The following is a 5206-nucleotide window of genomic DNA, read 5'->3' as shown; positions in this document are numbered from 1 at the left end:
CTGCTGGTGCCGCCGCGGTCTGTCGGAGGAGATCCGCCACGCAGAAGAAGGGCAACCTCGGCGCTGACGGGGTGCCTGGCTCTCTTTCCTCTTCATCGTCCTTCTCCTCACCACTGGCGGGACTTTTCTAACCGGGAAGCCTCTTCGATCCTGCCCACCCAAAAAAGGAACTAAGGCTAACCGCGGGGATTTGGGGTGCTTCTTCCACCGTCGGCGATCGGAAGTACAATGAACGCTGGGGGGATCCCTCAACCCCAGGAGCAGCATCTGCATCAGCAGCAGCCGCGGGAGCAGCGGCGCCACCCGGAGCTGCCGCGGCAGGCGGGCAACCAGCGGCCGCCCCGCGCCTCCTCCCCGTCCAAAGTTTGAATGCCAAGAAGTCAACCGGGCACAAGGAAGGGCGAAGGCGGGGCTGGAGCAGCGGGACGGCTGGAGGGGGGCTACCTAGAGGTCTTCTTTCCTTCCTCCCCCCCCAACTGTCCTCATCACCCCCCCTCTCTCTCTTGCGCCGCCCTAGTCTTCACTCTGGTCCGATCCTTGCCTTGCCACCACCCCCCCATCCCCCGTTCGGGGAGGACTCCCGCCCCGTCGCCGGCCCAACCGGGCTGATCTCCAAAGGGGCAGCGCCAAGAGGAGTGGCTACATCCAGGGGGCGCGCGAAAGAAGCGCGGCTCGTCCGCTCGCCGGGTGGCTCCAGCTGGGGCTTCGGGGCTTCGCTTCGCCACTCCGCCCGCGGGAGTCTCCTCTTCGCCTCGGGGGCTGCAACTTTTCTTGCCTCGAATCGAGGGGTGGCAAGAAGGGGAAAAAAGGGGGGCGCCGTTGCTGGAAGGGAGGGAAGCCGGATAAAAAGCCGGAGCTGCCATCCAGGGTCCGGAGCAGGTTTGGCTTCCGTGGCTTCGACCCAACGCCGCGATCGGCCGGAGAGACGGTGAGTAAACGCAGCTGATTTCCCCCCGGATTTTCTCTCTCGACCCTCCCTCCCTCCGTGCGGTTCTTGGAAAAGGGACGGGCGGTAAACTTTCCGCGAGGAGCCTTACGCACCTGAGACTCTTCCCAGGTTCCAGGGATGGGATCGGAAGAGTTGGGAAGCTGCCTTGGGGAAACTTGACTGCCTTACTAAGGCAACTCCGCTGGAGCCCCCTTTTTCATCCCTACCTAGGACGGGATGGAGTGAACCTGGCCCAAAGGGTTGGAAGGAGGGTGGATAAGGTGATCGGGGCGGTGGCATTAAATGCAGGACTGGCGCTTTTGAGATCCGCTAAACATTCAAATCGACAAGACAGAAAGCGAGTCGCCCGGCTTGGGTTAGCTTATCCACTATATTCACACTATATTCATTCATTTATCCATCCACCCATCCATCCATCCTTTGGAATGTTGACTCCCTTCCCAATTGATACCCTTCCCAATTGATACCCAGACTCCTTGCCTGCTATATAGGGATGGCTCTGTTGCAAAGAGAGCGATGGCACAATTAATGTGCAATTTTATTGCCTCTTTCTCCTACTCCTCCTCCTCCCCCTTCGAAATAACCAATTAAGAGATTTTAGAAGAGAAAAGGGAGATAAAACTTAGATACAAATAGAAACTGCGCCCTCTAGCGTTCCTTTGGAAGTCTTCCACAGGGAAGGCACTCCGATTGGTACTTAGGCGGAAGGGGGAAAAAGAATCTGCCAGCGGGGATTTCAAAGCCTTTGTTCCTAGAAAGAGGCCTTTTTATATCCCAAATATGTGGAAATGGTACACCACTGGCATCTTTCCCTTCCAAGCAATGAAGGTATAAATCCATCGGCTTACAGACAGTGCACCACCTTCATCTGTGGCCATAAGATTCCTGAACTGTACAATCACTGCATTTAAAGAAGAACCAAAGGCTCACTTTTATCAGGCGTTTTTTTTTTTTTAAATGACAATTTTAAACTTAAAAAAAAAGTTACAGAATATATGACAGGCAACAAGGAATGAACAGGAGGCCTTTGAATAGAATGCCCTGTCGCTTGAGATGATATTGAACAGAAGTATGTCGTGCTTCTGAATCTGAATTTTTTTTTTTCCTGTTTTGGTGTCTGCAAATAAAGCTTTTTTTCCCCCCCGGAAAGAGAAAAGAAAAATAGGATACAAATACAGCAGCAAAATACTGGAGGGGATTGTGTTATCTCAGTCCTTTATTCAGATCTAAAATATCAATCTGATTTGATAAAGGGGAAATGTATCCAGCCCTTCAAAAACACCAGCTGATAGAAAGGAGTATTCAACAGCTCTAATGCTTAGCATTTGTGATGCTTAATGCAGGTAGTTGACAATTAAGAATTATATTAGCCTTTCTTTGCTGGTATTTCTGTTTACCAAATACAGTTCTTCCAAAAGCAGAATAAAATGTGGATATTATTAGCAGCAAAGGATAACATTTTGACTTTGTCGAATGCAGTGGACTCAAAATGCTTTTTACAGTTCCACCGGAAATAAGTGTCATTTATATCATTGGAGGAAATACTAAATATTTAATATCAATAAAGAAGGAAGATTCCCGCAACGGAAGAAGAGTTTTAGGGCAACTTAAAAACTCCCTGCCTTAGAAAGTTGGCTCAATAAATGACACCATTTTGAAAGAGTTTGGGTCCTGCCTGAAAAAAATACGTCAGCAATAAACACTTTGTGGTTGAATAGATGGACTGTGGCTGTGATCACGAGTAAATCATAACCAGAAATGCTGTTTCAAGACCGACATGCAGAATTTCTTGTTTGCAAAATAAGGACTTCTCAGCTCTTTGATACTCAATTCTTTGCATACCATTAACTGCTTAAAAGTTGGCGGGAAAACACCCAAGAATGATACAGGAAGTTATCCAATACAGAAAGTTACCTATCGTGGCTGATTTACTATCGTGACATAAGAATGCTGGTGGGCTTGTAATTGCGGGTGCTTTCCATCTGCATTTGAGGGGTAATTTCATTATGTCATTGAAAATCTGACATTTCTAAAGAAAGGACCTGTGGTTAAAAGAGGAGGGATGATTTGTGAAGAGATAGGGGATACCACATTCCCTGCTCCTGAAACTTAACTAAGAATACTGCCTTGAAGTGAAAACCAGCGATTCAGCCTTCCTTCTGCTTTTTGAATATTAGTGATGTGCCACAATTGGTAACATTTTTTGTGCGGTTTCCTTTCCTTGTAATGCTGCAGGCAACAGAAAGTTGGAATTGTCTGCCACGGGATAAGTATGACTCATAGTCCTATTTTTATCATAAATCTTCCTTGCCTTTCTTCTTCTTCTCCCTTGCTACAAGTTAGAAGTGTGATACCTCAACGGACGTTCCCAAGGAGAAGTTACTGTCGGTATATTTTCCATCAGTAAAATTAGTAAAAACAACTGGGTCTTACTAGATAATTGGAAGCCCATCCCCATCACTTACCCGAATGGATTTGACATTATTTCAAGCCTGAGGGCATAAAGCACATATCCATATTGCCCTGCATTCACTTGTTCAGCAAACGAATTTAGCATTTATAAAAAGCAGTAAGTTGGCTTTAAATGCAGAAATTATAAATGTATATATGCACGTATGTATGTATGTATGTATGTATGTATGTATTATGTATTATGTATTATGTATTATGTATTATGTATGTATATATACTACGTATGTATGTATATGTATGTATGTGTTTGTGTGTGTATATATATACTGTGTATGTATGTATATATGTATGTATGTGTGTGTGTATGTATGTATGTATGTATGTATGTATGTATGTATGTATACATATACTGTGTCACAACCCCTGGTATGCCCAAATATGGGAGGAAGCATACTGCTTATTTATCAGCACAAATGCAACATATATATATTTTTCTAATAGATAATAGATAGATTATCTAATAGATAATAGATATAGCTTCGCTGATAACGGATAAGAGCCTGTGGCCTAATGGCTAAGATGTCTGCCTAGTATGTAATATAGCCCAGGTTCAAATCCCAGTAAGGGTATGAGAGCTAAATAGCTTGAAATAGATCTGTACTAGTCTCCCTTTATTTATCAGCACAAATACAACATTATATATATATGCATTTAAAGAGGACTATAGTTATGTTCTGGATTGTGTTTATAGCATTATTTCTGTTGGTCTTCAGAATTCATACAGATGGAATATAATCCTTAAATTATAATTGACTAATTGCTGTATGGATTCCTCAAATGTTATGTGTACATGTGTGCTTTTATTAAAATAACTATTCCGCCTAAAGGAAAGGGCTACATTCAATTTGATTCATGGATAATAATGTTAACAAAAGCTTCAAAATATACGCCTATTTAGTAACAGTAGGATAGATTCCCAAATAATACATATAAAACTGTTATTTGGGCCTTTACTTTATTTTTAGAATTCAGCTCCTTGTATATATATGTATATATATATAGAGAGAGAGAGTCCTCACCGGGGAGTTCTATTGATTAACTACCCAATCAGCTTCTTAGTGCCAATTTCTATTATGAGACAATGATCTTTGTCTGTCTGTGGGTGTGGAGCTATGTGGGAGAGAGAAACACAGAGAGAAATATGCTATTTACAGGGACCAGATCATTACAAGATGCTTCATTTGCCGGCAGTTGCTAATCAGAATGGGAAGTTGGTTGTTTTTCACAGTTAAACTGCATCTGGGATATTGTTCGGGGGGTATCAGCCGGTGTCAGCGGATTTATGTAAACAAGGATTTGTGTGAGACTCCTCCGAACGCTCCTAAGGGGAAGCTAGTTTGTAGAAGCCACTGGTAAGGTTTAAAAACTATTCAGGGGTGATGAGCTATTAGTAATAAAGGACACTCTAGGTCTCTGTATGTCAGAACTCCATTGAATATTGTTAGCATAATCCATTCCCCCATCCCACCGCTGGATTGCAGTCACCGTTTCTTCAGTCTGAGAGGTGAGATTCTAGGGATCACTTTCGTTTAATACAGCAGATTGTGTGATCACATGGTAAGCGAAGGTTATAACTCTAGAGAGAGTTTAGCAAAATAGTCTTCTGTCAGTTTTTAACACTCGTGTTAGAACTGATCAGATATGAACAGAAGAAAAAATCCTGGAACAAAATCCTACTTCATTATCACAACTTGAAAGTTTGATCTTAGGAAAACTCAAGTGGACATCTCTATCTCTCAATCGTAAACATTGACATAAAATTCAATTCGACAGAAATGAAATTTA

The 5206-nt window shown here is 43.4% G+C and overlaps 1 protein-coding gene across 7 annotated transcripts in view; it reads left to right on the top strand.

The window, feature by feature from the left end:
- The first annotated feature begins 710 nt into the window (after window positions 1-710).
- Window positions 711-5206, top strand: part of NTNG1 (netrin G1) — a 266043-nt gene continuing 261547 nt past the window's right edge. For 2 of the 7 annotated variants that reach the window (XM_087719215.1, XM_087719213.1), the window contains exon 1: window positions 719-928. The gene's annotated coding sequence lies outside the window, so the exon portion shown is untranslated. Of the gene's footprint in view, window positions 929-5206 lie in introns of all 7 variants that reach the window. The other 5 variants (XM_087719216.1, XM_087719210.1, XM_087719212.1 and 2 more) reach the window with 5 other exon arrangements.

This window comes from Thamnophis sirtalis, unplaced genomic scaffold (genome assembly GCF_051295495.1).
Source record: "Thamnophis sirtalis isolate CommonGarterSnake01/CBP01778 unplaced genomic scaffold, rThaSir2_p1.2 scaffold_7, whole genome shotgun sequence".
NCBI classification, from domain to species: domain Eukaryota; kingdom Metazoa; phylum Chordata; class Lepidosauria; order Squamata; family Natricidae; genus Thamnophis; species Thamnophis sirtalis.
The sequence above is the reverse complement of the archived record's forward strand: the minus strand, read 5'-3'. Positions and strand labels throughout refer to the sequence as shown.